This window comes from Balaenoptera physalus (assembly GCF_965194825.1).
Source record: "Balaenoptera physalus genome assembly, chromosome: 2".
Taxonomy (NCBI): Eukaryota; Metazoa; Chordata; class Mammalia; order Artiodactyla; family Balaenopteridae; genus Balaenoptera; species Balaenoptera physalus.
In genome coordinates this window covers 1281216-1299259 of record NC_138883.1, presented here as the reverse complement: position 1 = coordinate 1299259, position 18044 = coordinate 1281216, and the positions used below count along the sequence as shown (strand labels likewise).

Below are 18044 nucleotides of genomic sequence, written 5' to 3'. Positions count from 1 at the left end.
CTCTAGCAAATTAATGGAACCCAAGGAGGGGGTCGTGGGAACCTCTGGTCTAGCCAGTCGGTCACAACCTGGACTCGAGACTGGGGTCTGAAGTGGGGGGAGGGGGCAGTCCTGTGGGGCTGAGCTTTAACCTGTAGGATCTGACACTGTTTCCAGGTCTTGTCAGAATCGAGTTGAATTGTAGGACACCTGGCTGGTGTGGAGAAGTTGTTTGGTGTGGGGAAGAAACTCACAAGGGAATTGATGTCAGAACCATACTCCCCCCGTACCTGTTCTTCCAGGAAGCCCTCCGCCAGCGCCTGGCCTTCCCCCTCCCCCCACCCAAGTGCTCATCAATCCCTCCCACCAGCATGTGTAGGTGCACCTGCCACGCCCACCCTGCAGCCTGGCCGTGGCTGCCCCCTACCGCGTCCACCCCATTGAAGACGACCTCCATCTCAGGGGTTTCCCTGGGGTCTTGCTGGGTTTTCACGGTTCCACAGAGCCATCATCGCCTGCCCTCTGTGGCTTCCCGGGCTTGATTGGGGAGGAGCCCATACGAACCACGAATCCAGACAGGATGGGGAAGACAGGCCCCAGGGGGGACCTGCATGGGAAGACTGTGGACCCCCAAATCCCCGCTCCCCCTCTTGTGCTGTATGAAGCTTCGCCAGGTGACGATGTCTTAGCCTCTGCAGAGCAGGCACCTGTGGCTGGTTAAAGGGAGACCTGCCTGGACAGGATAGCGTGGATGAGGTCATCTCCCCCACCCTGGGGCAGGGCACCCAGGGGAGAGAGAAGGGGGCCCGCTGAGGGGGTCTAGTGCCCAGGGGGGCTGGGACCACCCCCTCCCAACACACACGTGTGCACAGACACACACACACACACATACACATGCACTCACAACCTTCACACCCTCCTCCTGCTCCCGTCGCTGGGCATTTTCCACAGTGGGATTAATGGGGAGATCTGCGAGGGAATCCAGGGCAGGGAGGGGCCAAGGTACTCATTAGCCTCAGTAAATAAATAAGAGCCCAAGTGCTTAACAGAAGGCGTTTTCACTTCTCAGCGTGACCACAGCAGCAATCCTGCTGCAGGCAGGTGCGTTCGCTCTCGGATTCTCCAGCGGCTGGCACACAGGCCCGGTTCCGGGCTTCCCCCAGAATCAGGCCCCGCCTCCGAGGCCAGCACTGCTGGGGGCTGTGCAGGAGAGAAGCCTGGGCTTGGAAGGACTGAGCTGGCAGAACTGCGTGGGTTGCACCTGGGGACACCTGGGGAGGGAGGTGAGAAGGAGCTCAGGACTCCCCTGCAGGAACCCCCACCACCAGGGCAGGGGAGCAGGGCCGCCCACCCCGCGGGCCCTGGCCCAGTTCCTGAGTGTTGTGGGCTGAATCGTGTGCCCCGCAACGTCACTGGTGAAGCCCCGCCCCCAGTGTGACTGTATTTGGAGATGGGGCCTATGAGGCCGGAAGGGTGGGTCCCAATTCCACAGGGCTGGTGTCCTCATAAGAGGAGCAAACACCAAGCTCGAAATCTCTCCCCCGTGTGCGCGGTGAGAAGGCGGCCGCCTGCCACCCAAGGAAAGAGGCCTTCCCAGAGAAATAAACGGCTGTGGACTAAGCCACGCAGTCCGTGAGGTTTTGGCAGACACGTCCCTGAGGCCAGCAGCAGCCCCCGGGACCCGGCACTGCGCTCGCCCCCAGACTAAGCTCCTCTCCCCCGAGTCGGCCCACCCTGCCTGCCACAGGCCGTGAGGCCGGTTAGAGGTGCCGCCGCCAGCCCGGAAGCCGTGCAGCCCCAGCTGGGTCCTGGGAGCAGCTGACACTTGGCTGGCAGCTCAGAAGGAAGTGCCCCGCCCCCCCCCAGGAATGCAGCCTTTCTCCCCTCCCGCCTCCACTGCAGGGCAGAAGATGCCTCTGGTGCAAAGGTCTTCTGTCCCTCTGGCCAGGTGACCCCAAGCTGACACGGGAGCCGAGGGGGGGTAGCCTCGGGCCGGGCGGGCCCCTCCCGCTGCAGAGCCCCTCCCGCTCCCCAGGCCCGGCCGCAGGGCCCAGAGGCGGGGATGATGTGGACACGCCTCCCTGAGGGCCTGGCTGCAAACACGGCTTCTCTGAGCCATGTTTACCCACAGTTCACCTTAGGCCAGAACGAGGCACCGGGGATTCTGAGGAGGTGGAAACAGTCCTTGTTCTGGGTGAGGGTTACACGGGCTATTTATTCTCATACTTCATCAAACTGCACACTTTGGGTCTACACATTCTACTGTATGTAACTCACACTTCAAAAACACAGAATCAAAAAATAGTCATTATTCAAAAAATCAGAAAACACAGACAACCAGAAGATACTAAATAACTGCACCCTGAGTCCACGGCTGTGAGAGCAGGTGCGTGGGCCCCGCCAGACACCCCTCCTTCAACCCCGTGGCGACGTGCCACAAAGCCTTCAGACCACACACGGACTTGGATCCTGCAAACGTCTATCAATAGTAAAGCCCCAGCGTGTTTCCACTACATCTGCCACCATACTTTTAATGACTACACGACTTCACACTCCGCATAAACCAAAATTTTTTTTCAACAAGTTACCTATTGTTCTACAGTTTTTCTTTCAACATCCGAAGTAGTACTGCCGTAAACATCCTGGCAGCTTGATCTCTGAGCACATTCTAAATTCTTGCCTTGAGATAAAGTCCCAGGATTGGTATTGCTGGGACAAAAGGCACTCGCATTTTTTTTTTTAATATTTATTTTATTGGGACTTCCCTGATGAAACAATGGTTAAGAGTCCGCCTACCAATGCAGGGGGCACGGGTTCAAGCCCTGGTCCGGGAAGATCCCACATGTTGCGGAGCAACTAAGCCCATGTGCCACAACTACTGAGCCTGCGCTCTAGAGCCTGTGAACCACAACTACGGAGCCCATGTGCTACAACTACTGAAGCCCGCACACCTAGAGCCCGTGCTCTGCAACAAGAGAAGCCACCGCACTAAGTAGCCCGCACACCTCAACGAAGAGTAGCCCCTGCTTGCAGCGACTAGAGAAAGCCCGTGCGCAGCAACAAAGACCCAATGCAGCCAAAAATAAATAAATAAATAAATCTATTTTAAAATATTTATTTATTTAGTTGCGCTGCGTCTTAGTTGAGGCAGGCAGGCTCCTAAGTTGCGGCATGCATGTGGGATCTAGTTCCCTGACCAGGGATTGAACCTGGGCCCCCTGCATTGGGAGAACCACTGCGCCACCCGGGAAGTCCCAGCACTTGCATTTTAAAGGTTTCTTTTTTGGTTAAATACCAACTGGAAAGCAGAGGTTTGGACAGCACTTTTTTGTGTTGTTGTTTTTTTTTTTTTTTTTGGTCTGATCTCTCATTTGATCTTTACAAACCGAAGGAGGCTGAGCCTAGAGGGAGCATCGGAAACACTCCACTTTGGATTTGAGGCTAAATGACAGGAAGCAGACCAGAACGGAAATAACAAGTGTAAAAATAATTATTGGACGTCCACTTCTGAGGAGGAAAGGGTGGATCCCACATGGAAGGCCATCAGTCCTGAAGACAGCCACTGAGAGCGGCCGGACACATTACAAAAATCCTGCTGCGGAGGTCAGAGAAGTGTGGCGCCCTGAGGACTTAAGGACCTGAAACTCTGGGGACGGGAGAACTGTCCAGATGGGCAGATGGTCACAGCCCTCTTGTCCCCTGGGGACACTTGTCGGTCTGGGTGCTGGGCCGAGGACTGGGCTTGGCCCCAGCAGCTGCAGAGAAGAGGAATCAGCAAAGTTTTGCACAGTCCCAGGAGCAAAAGTGGCCAAATTAGAGAATTCAGGGGCCTTAAACACACCGCTGGCCTCCCACCCCCACTACAAAACATTTGTAAGGTCATGGTACTGTATTCGGCCGGAGGCTGACCTGCAAGTTCTCAGGTGAATCTCTGAAGAGACCGGTCCCCAAACCAGACAAGCCCCTTCCAGCCCCAGGTCATTCCTGATCCGGCTGTGGGATCTGCCCTCCTCCAGCCCTGTAACTGCCTGAGGGTTTGCTCCCAGTAACGGTCAGGTGGCTCCAACTGGACCAACTCTTGCACAGGTAACAACTACGATTGCTGGATACAAAGACAACTGTCTGACAGCACCGGAGAGCAGCCAGGACCAGACAGAGGCTGTAGGGGATGGACACAGGGGAGAAGGGAACAGCTGGGGTTCCCATGTTCCAAGGGCAGCCCCATCTGGGCCGCACAGGGTAGCTAAAATCATGATGGAACATGCGGTCTTACTGACGTGAAGAACCAGAGGACACAGTTTGGGGTGACCAGAGCAGCTAGAAAGTGAGGGGAAATCCCAGAAAAGAGAGAGCCACAGGACTTCCCTGGTGGCGCAGTGGTTAAGAGTCCGCCTGCCAATGCAGGGGACATGGGTTCGAGCCCTGGTCTGGGAAGATCCCACATGCCACAGAGCAACTAAGCCCATGTGCCACAACTACTGAAGCCTGCGCGCCTAGAGCCCGTGCTCTGCAACAAGAAGCCCGTGCACTGCAACAAAGACCCAACGCAGCCAAAAATTAATTAATTAATTAATTAATTTTTAAAAAAAAGAGAGAGAGAGAGCCACAGACAGGAAGCCCCAAATACTCCATAATAAACTCATCTCAAACCTCTGGCTGGTCTGTGAGCTGTGCTTGCACAGGACGGATTCCAAACAGCTCTGCGAACAGAACAGAGATCTTACCCACCAACCACCACAGGGGAGGCGGTGTGTACGGTTTGAGTTCAGTTGAGTTAACCACGGAATAGAACAAACAAAAAAATTAATAATCCTAAAGAGAACACAGCAGAATCCAGAGTCCCTAAAACAGTGCACAGGGGAGGAAACCATAAAACCAACACACATGCAAAGAAGCTGGACAGTGTGACTGAGACTCAAGAAAAAGAGCTGATGGAAGTCAGGAGACAAAGGAATATATCATTAAGGTGCTGAAAGGAAAGAAAACAGCCAACCTAAAATTCTGCACCCTTCAAAAATATCCTTCCAAGATGAAAATGAAACCAAGACTTCAGAGAAACAGAGACTTCCCTGGTGGCACAGTGGTTAAGACTCCGTGCTCCCAAAGCAGGGGGTCCAGGTTCAATCCCTGGTCAGGGAACTAGATTCCACATGCTGCAACTAAGAGTTCGCATGCCACAACTAAGGAGCCCATGTGCCGCAACTAAGACCTGGCGCAGCCAAATAAAAATAAATAAATAAATAATTTTTTTTTTTTTTTAAACCTGAGAAAATTTTTTTTTAAAAAAAGACTTCAGAGAAACAAAAACTAAAACTATTCATCTTTGCCAGATCTGCATTAAAAGGAATATTAAAGGAAATTTACTCAGGCAAAAGGAAAAGGATCCCAGATGTAAACATGAAAATGTAGGAAAAAATAAAGAATACCAAAAAGGATAAAATTTGTGGGCAAATTGAAATGACTATAGACTGCAAAACAATACTCATAATGTCTTTTTTTTTTAAATACATTTGTTTATTTATTTATTTATTTGGCTGCGTTGGGTTTTCGTTGCTGCGCGCGGGCTTTTCTCCAGTTGCAGCAAGTGTTGTTGAGGTGCGCGGGCTTCTCATTGCGGTGGCTTCTCTTGTTGTGGAGTATGGGCTGTAGGCGCGTCGGCTTCAGTAGTCATGGCATGCTGTCTCAGTAGTTGTGGCTCATGGGTTCTAGAGCGCAGGCTCAGTAGTTGTGGGCCACGGGCTTAGTTGCTCTGTGGCATGTGGGATCTTCCCGGAGCAGGGCTCGAACCCGTGTCCCCTGCATTGGCAGGCAGATTCTTAACCACTGCACCACCAGGGAAGTCCCTCATAATATCTTATAGAATTTAAAAATATAAGTAAAGCTACATGCATAACAATAAAGGTGGGGGATATTTGCAATACATGTGCAGCAAACCACCAAAGACTTAATGTCCAGAACATATACATATATAAAGAACATGTACAAAGCAACAAGTAAAGGACAGACAACTCCATAGAAAAATAGGTGAAAAGACCTGAACGGACACTTCACAAAAGAGGAGAGTCAAGAGATCAGTAAACATATAAAAAGTGACCCAATTTCATTAACCGTCATGGAAATGCAAATTAAAATCACAATGGAATATCACAAACCTGCAGAGTGGTCAACGTGATATAGATGAAAACTTCCAGTTACAGTAAGTCCCCTACATACAAACAAGTTCCTTTCCGAGAGCGCATTCATAAGTCCAATTTGTTCGTAAGTCCAACAAAGTTAGCCTGGGTACCCAACTAACACAATCGGCTATATAGTACTGTACTGCAATAGGTTTGTAATACTTTTCACACAAATAAGACCTAAAAAACAAACAAAAAATAACAAAAACATTTTTAATCTTACCATAGAGTACCTTGAAAAGTACAGTAATACAGCACAAGAGCAGGCATACTGGGGCACGTTTGCATCTTTGAAAGTTCTCAACTTGAAGGTTCGTATGTAGGGGACTTACTGTATGGGCAAGGATGTGAAGTAAGCAGAACTCATGATCACTGGTGACAGTAAAAGCCGGTGTGGCCACTTAGGAAAACTGCACCTACACAGACACACACCTAAGATTTACCCAGCAGAAGGGTCCGGACTAAAGACAGGTGCTTGAGTGTTCAGAGCAACAAAAGAGGCCAAAGCTGGAACCCCTGCAGTGCCCATCAGCCTTAAAACGGGACAGGTGGACAAATCCGGGGCCATGCACGGGGGAAATGGCATTCGGCAAGGGGGCCAAGAGCGACCCTCCCACACCTGGTTCTGAGTCCAGTAAAAGGAAAACAACCAAACCCAGTAACTCATGGCCCCCCCTGGGTGGGGTGCTGATGGGAGGAGGGGTGAGGGGCGCTTTGAGGGGGGCTGGGATGGTCCCCTTGATCTGCAAGTGGTTACGGGTGAGTTCAGGGTGTGTGAAAATTCATCGAGCCCTGCTTACGTTGGAGCACTTTCCTGTGCGTCTATTACACACGGAAGTAGAGGGAGGAGTGGGTGTGGGCAGAAGCCCGGGAGGCGCCTCCCCGCGTGTTCCTAGGGGCTCAGTACCTCTGGATCACTGTCAATTTCGTGGTTACGTAAACATAAGGACGCCCAGATTTTAAAGCATGACTATGGAAAACATGCAGATCTTTTAGGAACCAGTCTCTTTTGTTGTCATAAAATACATATTTGAAATTCAGCAACTCCTTCCATTTAAATCCAAATAAAGTTTGACATTTTATTTTAGAGTAAAGCACTATAGTATTAGCTCAAGCTGCTTTTCAGCTATTTCCAACCCTCTTCCCTCTATGTATTTGTGAAGCAAGATGTCTGGGTTAGGGTGGGGCAATTGAACGATGGTTACCTCTTAGTGATGGGATTTCAACTGACTTTTACAGACTTCCTTTTCCGTCATTTTTTGCATTAATAGATATTTTAATAATAAGCATTTTTCAAGATGATAAAACTGCTCTTTTGTGCCCCTGGTTTAGCCACTCCTAGCTGGGTAACCTTGAGGAGGTTTCTTAACCTCTCTGAGCCTCTCTACTTACAACTTTAAAATGTAGATAATAATATTACCAAGTTCATAGGTTTTTGTAAGAATTATATTAGATCATTTTTCAAAGCACCCATAGGGTAGGAGAGGCCCGTAAGGCACAGCAGCTGCTGCTGTTGTCGCCAGGCGTGAATAGGGGATGAAACAACAAACAGACTTGGCCTTTCCTGCAAGGAGATTATAGACCAGCAGCACAAGATGAGGCAAACACCCAAGCCCAGACCAATTCACCACCTGCTGCCCTGGGGGTGGCCAGCGAGCAGGTGTGAAGGGCAGAAAAACAGGGCCAGGAGGGAATGGAGGGGTGGGCCAGGGCCGGGGGGTGAGGGGCGGCAGGCCTCCTGAGGGCCCCGTGACCACACGGAGACAGCATCCGACCCCAGGGGCACGGAGCACTCAGTGCTGGGCGGGGCCCCAAGACCAGAAAGTCAGGAATACCTGGAGCCAGATTCTCCCAGCCTGAAAGACAGGTGGGTGTCCTGTATTTCTCTTTGCAGTAGCTGGCAACACTACTCAAGGGTGATGCTATGCTTTTGCTCACCTGGTATCACCAGTACTAACCCTATGCCCAGCACATGGCAGGCTTTCAATAAATGTTCGGTAGATGGATGGATGGTGGGTGGATGGATGGATGAATAGATAGAAGAATAGATGGATGGATGGATAGATGGATGGGTGTTGGATTCTGTAAAGGTTTTAACACTAATCAGCCTCAGGTATCTCATGACAGAGCCAGGACAGGAGCAAAGGAAGTGCTTGCTGATGGGCAGAACCCCAGCTCTAACACATCTCACTATCTCTGGCACCGTCCTTTTCAGCTTCTGTATGTGTATATGGGAAGGCTCTGTCGTGCCCCAGACAAGAAGAAGCCGGTGTGCCAGGGCATAGGCTGCGTGTGCCTGACACGGGGAGGTGGGTAACATGACTTGCCGGCCGGCTTCAAAGCCCTGCTGAGATCCCTGACTTCCCAGCCTCGACCTTCACACAAAGGTGACCAGGACCAAGGAGCTGCTCCCAGACGGCCGACCACGCCCATGGCCATGGCCAAGCCCGCCTGTGTCGCCCGGCAGCCCTCCAGAGGCCCCCTCAGTCCTGGTGTCCGGGAGGATACACCTCTCCCGCCTCGGGGTCGGGAACCGAGTCTTTCCAGAGAGACCCACCTCCACCTGTCGGGAAGGACCCGCGCCAGGTGCGTCTTGCTAACCAGCTACGCCTCCCCTCTTTTGGAGAGCTGCCCCCCGTAAAGCCAGGCACTGGAGAAAAGGCCTCCCATTCACAGCACCTTGTCTCCCCTCCCCCCAGCCCACCCCAGACTGTCCATCCCCAGGATTCTTCCTCCAAGGGCCCCAGGCAAGGAATAGTGGGCGGCAGCTACAGGAGGACGTGGCACCAGCCTGGGGGAGGACGACGCTGGCGGGGCAAAGCTGAGCCAGGGGATGGAGAGGCGCTCCTGACCGGCGCACCCCCGCCCTTGTGACTCCCGTCCGTCAACTCCTCTTTCTCTCCTCCACCAGGTTGGGGCTCTGACCCTGGCAACCAAAAGGCTCTTGACCACTTCCGCATCCCTGGACACGGACCACCAGGCCCCGGCGCTGCCCCTCCCCAGGACGGGGCCCAGCCCAGCAGCGCCTCTCCCGGCCTTTGGGGTCGCGGACGCCATTCCCATCTGGTGGCTTCCTGCTGACTGTGACCCGCGTCAGGCGCAGCAAGGACCGTAATGAACATCCTCTGCCCTGCCAGTCCCATTTCAGACAGGAAACCCGAAGCTCAGAAAGGTGAATGCATCTAGGAAGGGGTGCCGCACCCATGTCTGCTCGAGGGGGCGCACAGCGCAGGGCAGGCTGAAGCTCAGCTCTCAGGCGTTAGCATCTAGGTAAGCTCTCACGGGACAGGTTTCACTGCTAAGATACGCCTAATGCTCCACACCTTAGAACCCACTGATCCAGCCCAGCGCCTGTTTTTGCAGCTGCGGAGAGACCTGCAGTGAGACCGGGGGTCCAGGAGCCCCTTCCCCTCTCAGGCCTCAGCTGCCCCATCTGCACGTAACATGACAAGGGGAATCTGTCATAATTCCAGGAGGCTGGGAAGGCAGTGCGGCCTAAGGGGGTGCCCCAGTCAGAAAGGGCATCCCCTCCACCCACCCAGCCCCAGGGGGAGGGGCTGCCACAGAGGCGGGGCTGCAGAGCCACCCCACTCACACCCAGCCCCCACCTGCAGAGCTGCCAGGGCGGTGGTCCCAGGGATGTGTTGAGTGGGAGGCTTGGGGCTGCTCAAAGGCTCTGAGCCAAGGCTTCCCAGCCTGGGGGACGGGGGACATCTGGTCAGGGGTGGGGGCAGGGCACTTGGCGCCCTGCACCGGGCTGTGCTCAGGAGAGCCCTGCAGGCTCTGGGGTCCCTGAACTGGGGTGAGGGAGCCCCCGAAAAGACCCTTCACGGGAGCGCCTGGTGTGGCCTGGGTTTGCTATGAGCATCAGACGCCCCTCCCTGTTGACTTGCGGGGTCCCTCTGGGGGTTGAGGCAGAGCTGCTTTGGGAAAGAGCCTCCACCTCCACCCCAGTCCTCCCCAGGGACAGACAGGGAAGAAGGGTCCAGGTGCGGCCCCCTCCCCCTCCCCCTGCAGCCCTGCCCCCTGCCCTCTCCTCTCGGCCCCCGCCCCCACCCCGCATCTCCTCCTCCTCCTCCTGAGGAGCCAGATGGTGGTGGAAGCAGCGTCTCATTTTCCGGAGCGTGACTCAGATGCAGCTGCCTTCTCAGCCCCACACGGCAGCCTGCAGCCTGCCCTCCCCCACCGCAGCAGGGGCCCAGGGGCTCCCAGGCCACCCCCAGACTCCACCTGGGGGCCGCGGGGCGGAGGAGCTGGAAAATCTCTGCCAGGGCCCCCACCCCAGGCCCGGGGGCGGGGATGAGCTGCGTGTCCCCCCAACCTGGGCTGACCCTGCGGAGGCCTCTCCCGCCCCCCTCACCCTCTGGCACCAGCACCCTACGACCAGGCAGTAGGGAGACCGGCGTGTTCCGGGCCCCCCTAGGTGTCTGAGGCGGGGGGGAAACTTGGGGAGTGGGGCAGTGGAGGGGCCTGGACTGGACCAGGTGCCTGGGCTGAGCTCCGCTACTCAGGGACACTGCCCTGGCCCAGCGGAGGGCTGAGGGGAAGGGGAGGGGAGGGCCGGCAGGGAGTCCCAAGCGAGGACTAGAGAAGTCTCCAGATGCAAGAAGTCTGACCTGCAGGGGTCCACGCGGAAGCAGGCAGGCTGGCCTCCTCCCGGGAGAATGTGGGTCAGAGGGGAGCAGACGTCACCCAGGAATCCCCTTGGGACATTAACTGCTCTGAGCACGGGACAGCGTCCCCCTCCCCCCACCAAGTCCTCCCCCTGGAAGCCCCCAAAGACACTCTTGGGTGGGAGCCCGGAAACCTCTGGGCCACCACTGGGACCCCCGCCAGCTCAGGGCCCTTCCAGGGCAGGGCTGGGCCTCCTCGTCTCATCTGCCCACCTGGCTGCCCACTGCACGTTCTGGGGCCCTGGGTACTGGCCCGCATCCACCAATGAGGTGAACCACGAATCCAGGCCACACTGAGCCACCCAGAGAAAGCCAGAGGGAAACCCAGCTCCCAGGGTCCCGGGCCTGGTGTGTTTCTGTCGCTCTGATGGTTTTAAGTCCAGGACCTGCCAAGGGCTGTGGGAGAGCCGGCCACCCCTGCAGGGGTTTCTGGCCTTTCTCTAGGCGGTCACGGGGTGAGCGGGGACTGAGGCCCCGGGGGAAGGCAGCACCGTAGTCGAGACAGGCTCCCAAGTGTCCCCAACCTTTGTAAATTGCCAGCTGTCCCCATAGGCCTAAGCTTACTTCATCCTCAGTGAATACCAAGGGCCTGGCAGCCTTCACCACTGGGCACCTGCGTCCGTTCCTCGCCCCCCGCCACCCCGGAAAACTGACCTCTCAACAGGCTCCCACATGCGCACTCATGTCTAACCCCCACCAGACCTGCCAGTGCGGCCCCTGCGTCACAGCCTCGCCTGGCCCTGCCCCCCACCGTCTGTCCCTACGCCAGGGGGATCTTTCACGCCATAAGTCAGGGTGCCCCACGCCCACCCCTGCTTAAACCCCTTTGACTTCTTCCCCGATCTCAGAGTAAAACCTACTCTCCTCGCCCTGCGTAATATTCACACTGATTCTTGCCCCTCCCTCCTCCTGGTGTGTCCGAAGGAACTTTCCCTGCCCCCAACAAAGTGGCCCAGCACCACCACCCCTGGACTTCGGCCAGGTCACTGAAGGGCTGCCGGCAGCTCAGCCCCATCTCCCACCCACACCTCATGACACTCAGCTCCATGCGCAGACGGTAGGGGGACCGCTCAGAGGACCCCATTCAAGCCTCCGTAGCCCCAGGCGGGGGACCCCCAGCTCCAAGCAGCAGAAACAGGATCTGGGCCCAGGCTGTCTGGCTACAGGGTCCCTGGGCTGGACCACTGGGCCACACTGCCCACAGGGGTGTACCTGGCCGCCAGCAGGGTCCTCCCTACACGGGCCACGACAGGCTCGGAGCTCTGGAATTTGGCCTGTGGGCGGCGCACAAGGCCCTGCTGGGCAGTGGCGAGGCTGCACCCATCCCCCAGGGCCTCTGCACGCCCCCAACCTAGGCGGAGCCTGCCCCTCCCCCAACTCGCCCCTCCCCCCTCAGCTGCTGTTCCAGGTGATGCAGGCCTGAGGCAGCGGCTTCAGGAGAAGGGCGTGGCCACTTCTTTGCCAACACGAGGTGGCGGGGTGGGCGGGCGGGGGCTGAAGCGCCCAGGCTCTGTTAGCTGGCATCAGCAGGGACCCCCTGGCCAGGACTGAACCAACCACACCGTTGCCCCTTCCCAGAGCCCTGGAGGCCTCTCCCGGGGAAAACGTACATACACACAAAGCCCCCCCTGGGCGGGAGGTGGGACCGTACCAGCGACAGCCCAGCCCATGGAAGAGGAGCCAGAGACAGGGAGGTGGGGTCTCCAGGGAGGTGGGGTCTCCCAGGGAGGTGGGGTCTCCAGGGAGGTGGGGTCTGCCAGGGAGGTGGGGTCTCCAGGGAGGTGGGGTCTGCCAGGGAGGTGGGGTCTCCCAGGGAGGTGGGGTCTGCCAGGGAGGGGCTCTCTGGGCTCATCGGCCACACGCCCCCCAACCCATACCCAGCCACCCGCCCATCACCCAGCGCCCTCCGAGCCAGGCCCCGTGCTGGGCACAGGAGCAAATGAGGAAACGGAGCTGTGCCTTGGGGGTGCGGGGTGGGAGGGCAGCAGATGGGGGGGGAGATCCACAGACGCATCGCGGAAAGAAATAGCGCCGGGGTTAGGGCCTCCCAAAAGCTAAAGCAGGCAGGGGGCATCTCGCTGCCTCTCCTCCGCCCCTTACCGGCTGGTGACTCTGGATCTTAAGAATGTATTCAGTGTTCAATAAGGAAACTGATCCAATTTAAAAAGAAAGAAAAGAAAATCCCTTGAGAGCCATCAAGAGAAAGCTTGTCCCTCGCCTTCGTGGCACCAGATGCGGTGCTGGTTGCGCCCCAGCTGGGCTCGCCTGGCCTGGGGAGGGTCGGGTAGGACTCATTGTGGAGGGGCCCCGGCTTAGCACCCGGCACCCCGCGCGCCCCGACGTGTGCGCCCACGGAGCCTCCCACCCCAGGGCGCTCACGGAGCAATCCGCCGTCCCTAACAGCGGTGCAGTTACCACCCGCTAGAGGCGGTGCTGAGTCCCCGCGCCGCTCCTCAAATTAGAACTTGATTTCTAGTTAATTTCAAGAAAAAAAAATATGGCCAAGGTAATTAAGGTACTGATGGATGAAAGGAAACGGTGACGCCGCCTGGGACGGCCACAGAGGGCCTCCCTGGGGAGGGGCGGGGTGCCGAGCCCCGGGAGGCTGGAGGACGCGCAGGGCACGGAGAGCCTGGCGGGGTCCTGAGCTGCACCGCGGAGTGGGGCCCGTCCGGGGCCCATTCTGAGGCACGCCGCAGAGACAGGGCGGGCGGAGCTGGCGGTGGGGTAGGGGCTGGAGCTCACTCCTTCCTCCCACATGCCCACACACCGGGCACTCCAGGGCCGCCGGCACCCTGACTCTCAGCCCCGCCCCGCCTGGAACTCACAATCCAATCAGGGACACGGATGACGCCCACACGGGCCTGTGCAAGGGGAGCAGAGGTCAAAGCTTCCTGGGAGAGAGGGGAACGCAGGGATTCTTCCTGGGGCCGGAAGGGCGTGGAGAGGTGGAGCGTCCCCGTGGAGGGGGTCCTTGTGCGGGGCCAGGGGAAGTGCCCGGGGAGTGGGGGTGGGGGACGAGGGCAGTGGGCGGCAGCCCGTGCAGAGCCCACGGCCTGTGCAGAGGGACGGGAAAGACCGCGAGGTCTTGGGCTGGGAATTGGCAAGCCAGACCGGTGTATGCGGAAGAACCGTATTCGGGTTTTGGTTTGGGGGTTATTTTTAACCCTTAAACCTCCCCACCGGGCTGGAGGAGAAAAGGAGAGTTGTGATGGGGTCAGGAAGGTGCTGAGCAGCAGACAGCTAGGGGGTGGGGGCGGGAGGGGCTGGGGCAGAGCCCTGTCCTGGGGGCTGAGGGAGTGGAGCCCCGCCGCTGGGGGGTGGGGGGCCACAGGAGCCCCTTCCTCCATCCCCGCCTGAAATCTGTGAACTCTTCCTCCCCGGGAAAGCTCAGATGCCAGCAGGTTCTTTTCCACACAGGAGAGGCTGGGAGCCTAATTCAAGGATGGCTGGGAGCCGAATGGAACCGGTTATCCTGGGAGAAGCAGGGGACTGCCGCGTGGGGGGGCCTGGAGGCCGGAGCCCGGAGGGGTGGGACGCAGTGAGGCAGGTGCGCCAGGACAAAACCTCCAAGACCTGGGAGGCCCAGGCTTGGCGCTGTGCCTCTGAGAAACACAGCCCAGTGGCCAAAACCAGCAGCAAGGATTCCAGCCTTGATTTCCATCTCTCAGCAAACACCAGGGGGGACCCAATTCTTCAGCCTAAATGCCCTGTCCCCTCCCTTCCCAAGTCACCTCTGCCCCTCAGAGCCCTGCCTCTTTAGAGGGGAGAAGGGAGACCCGCCTTCTGAGTCTGCAGCTTCAAGGCCAAGGGCAAGGTGAGTCGAAAACTGCTACGTGGACGGAGACACCGGGTTTGGGGCAGGGTGGGTCTCAGGCACCTCCTCACCGTCGAAGCCCTAAGGAGGCCCCTGGGATTCCAGCGGGTGTGCCCGCCAGCAGCCTCCCTCTGCAGCACTCCCAGAGCCAGGGCTGCACGGCCCAGTGGTTTCTTGCCTCTTTCCCTGCAGAACCTTTATCCTGAGTTAAAGATGCTTCCCCCCCCCCCGCCATATAAAGAAGTCAGCGCTGAGCTGCTGTGTGCCCCCGTCACACTGGGTTATCTCTGCAGAACCAAGGAGAAAACCACTGTCCCAGCTAGACCTTCACTGGGTAACTGAGGCAACGAAGGGAGTCCAGGAGGCGAGGGACAGTCCAAGTCTTGGTGGGTCAGCAGAGGCCCCAGGCCCGCCCCTTTCCGCTCTGCAGGCTGCATCTCTGGGCATGGCCCCGGCACTCCCCAGGGATGGCCACCCACTGCCCTAGGGGACTGCAGGACCACTGGCCCAGCTGCTCAGAGAGGCACCAGAGGGGAGGTGGCTACGGACAGAGAGACCAGGAGCCCGGAGGTCGGCCAGCTCTGCCGACACCTCCGCCCCTCTGCATCGTGGCTTCCTTGGCTGGATGGGCCTGCAGACGCGGGGAGGTCCGTGCGGGAGCCCATGGGCCTCTTGCCCCGATGCGGAAGCCACACACCGTCTCGGCCAGCCCCAGGACACAGCGGTTCTGGTCTGTAGAGTCGCCACAAACACTGAATATTGGAGAACTGAGCCATCACCCCAGGCGGAGCCCAGGGTCAGGGTCCCACCAGCCTCGGGCCACATTCTTTCAGCCAGCTGATACATAATCTTGTTCTACGTATTCTTGCATTCCTGTTTAAAGACACCGTATTTGGTACGATTGTATTGTTGGTTCACGAGCGTTGAACCCGCTGCGGCTGCCCTGTAGCTCACGTGGACGGGATGGTCTTCAGACACAGGTGTTTTCTCTGTGAGGCACGTCCAACCTCCCTGTGCTAAGGGCCACTGGACGCACTTCAGGGCTGTGCTGGGGGCCGCTTTAGACAGGGAAATCTCCTCCCGAAAAAGCACAAAAATGTGGAAAACTGAACACTAAATTGGCCGTGTTTGCAGCAGGCGATTAAACGAGAAGGCACAGAGCATCACCTCGTCTGACCTCAGCTGGGGACTCAGAGTTTTTGCCGGTCTACACATGTCAGCAAAAGACTGCAAAACAAGTAGTGATTTTAGGGTCACAAATAGATTTTAGCGAGTAGGCAAGTTCCCAGATACAGAGCTGCAAATGATGAGATCTCCTGAGCGTGTGACCGCTACTCAGAGGAAGAGGCTAGAGGTTACTGACCCACCCGAGCCTCTGACTGACCGGCCCGCCCACTGTCCCTTCTGAGAATCTGGTCCCGACTCCCACCTCCCCTCCCCAGACCAGGGATGGGCCCTGACTGACGTCACCTTCTGCCACGAGGGGGTGTTGAGGCTACAGTGGCCAAAGCTGCCAGGCTACAGAGGAAAGGCGCTGAAGGAGAGGCAGGGGTGCTGAGAGGAGCGGGGCCCAGGGCCGGAGCCTGCAGCTGCTGCCGCATTACAGCCCACCTTTCTGGAGGTGGCCAGAGTGGTCAGCTTCCTGTCAACAAGCACAGGGGCAGAACGGTTGCCCGAGGTGCCATAGCTGCTCTGTAGCAGAGCTAGGTACCCCAGGTCTTACTCACCAGGTAGACCTAGTCCTGCAGTGGATGAGTGGATGGATGGATGAGTGAGTGAGTGGGTGCGTGGGTGGGTGGGTGGAAGGAAGGATGGGAAGATGGATGGATGGGTGGGTGGGTGTAATGGGTGGATGGTGGGTGAGTGGATGGGTGGGTGGGTAGGTGGATGGATGGGTAGATGGATGGATGGGTGGTAGATGGGTAGGTGGACGGGTGAATAGGTAGATGGGTGGTTAGGTAGGTAGGTGGGTGGGTGGGTGAATGGATGGGGGGCACACTTCTGCTGACTTTATTCTGTAGCAGTATCAGGGGTCACATCAGGGCACCCCAACAGGATAAAAAAGGAAAAACATTTCAAAAGGCAAATGGTAAAAAGCATTTTTGGTGCTGAACTGACACAGGAAATGAAACCCAAGGCCAGGCGGCTGCTTGGGGTCCCCAGGTGGGCCCCAGGCTCCCCTCTTGGCCCACAAGTGCCCGCTCACTACACTCAGGTCTGTCCTGGCATCAAACATAGGGCTGGAAGACCTGTCTCTGAGAAATTCCCGTGCCCGCCCGGCTGCTCCCAGAGCTCACGTGTCAGCGCCCAAAGCCTGTTCTGCCCCCTCATCCCAAGCTCTGTTTTCTGCATCCCAGCAGGAGGCAGTGCCAGGCTCTCCACAGGCCCAGGCACGGTGCCGTGGGTGCGGGCTCTTTGCGGGTCAGTCTCAGGCCTGCGCGAGTGCCACTGTGGGTGTATGCTGGAGGGGGCCGGGTGCGGTGAACGGACCTGACCCTCGGGTAGGGCCTCTACCATTGGTGCCATCCAGGACACCCGCCAGACCGGGAGAGTCGGGACTGTGCCCACCTGCCCCAGGCTGGAGCACAAGGGAGAAAGCCCTGGGCAGGAGCCAGCTCTGGGGGCAAGAGAGCTTCCCTCTCTTCCATCAGGGAGGGGTCCTCATGCCTGAGTGCGCCACAGAAGGGCTGCCAGTGGCCGAGCCGCAGATCCGTGGCCAAAGCCAGGCCTCCCGCTTCAGCCGCTGGGAGACGCTCAGGATTCTGCCTGCTCCCCGCCCCAGCTGGTAAGAGCTGGGGGTCCAGGGCACGGGAGGCCCCGCCCGACGCTGCTCTCCCAGCTGGGTCACCCTCGCCAGCCCAGCCTGAAGGCTGGAAAGTCACTCCCCACCTTCCTCCCCTGCGCTTCTCCATCCACTGGATCCACAGACACACCCACTGACCACAGCCGGCTGCAGCCAGGAGCCAGGTTCGGGAAGCGGTGAGTCAGCGACTGGTGTCACCCCCAGAGGTGCCAACTGCTGGGATCCAGGAGGGCATGGAGGGGCCTGAAATCCAGCTCAGGGAGGATAGGAAGGCTTCCAGGAGGAAGCCACACCTGCTCCACGGGAGGGTCAAGGAGAGGGGCCGGGAGCCAGTCGGGGCGCTGGCCGGCCCTCGGAGCAAGGACTCGCGCATTCCAAGAACAGCAGAGTCAGGGAGCGGCCTCCACGGTCACACGTCCCCTGGCTGGAGGGCGTCCAGGAGCCAGCGCGCCCTCCTTGGCAGCTCACCTGGGCACGCCCAGCCCTCAGAGGCCTTCGTTCCACACCGGCCTGTTGCCAGAAGCTGCTCCCTCACTGGGGCCGAGCCAAGGAGACTTCCAGGGGCTGTACACGCTGCTCTTATCCCCACCCGACGG

General features: G+C 57.9%; 1 long non-coding RNA gene across 2 annotated transcripts; it reads left to right on the top strand.

Annotated features, from left to right (window-relative positions):
- Nucleotides 1–12674: 12674 nt before the first annotated feature.
- LOC309655557 lies at nt 12675–17828 on the top strand. Of its 2 annotated transcripts, XR_014260889.1 has the most exons (4): nt 12675–13776; nt 14249–14645; nt 17297–17430; nt 17573–17828. It is a non-coding gene; the product is annotated as an uncharacterized lncRNA (long non-coding RNA). The 2 variants fall into 2 exon arrangements; XR_014260890.1 differs by lacking the exons at nt 17297–17430; nt 17573–17828 and adding an exon at nt 14838–16472 and having other exon boundaries at nt 12676–13776.
- Nucleotides 17829–18044: the final 216 nt, after the last annotated feature.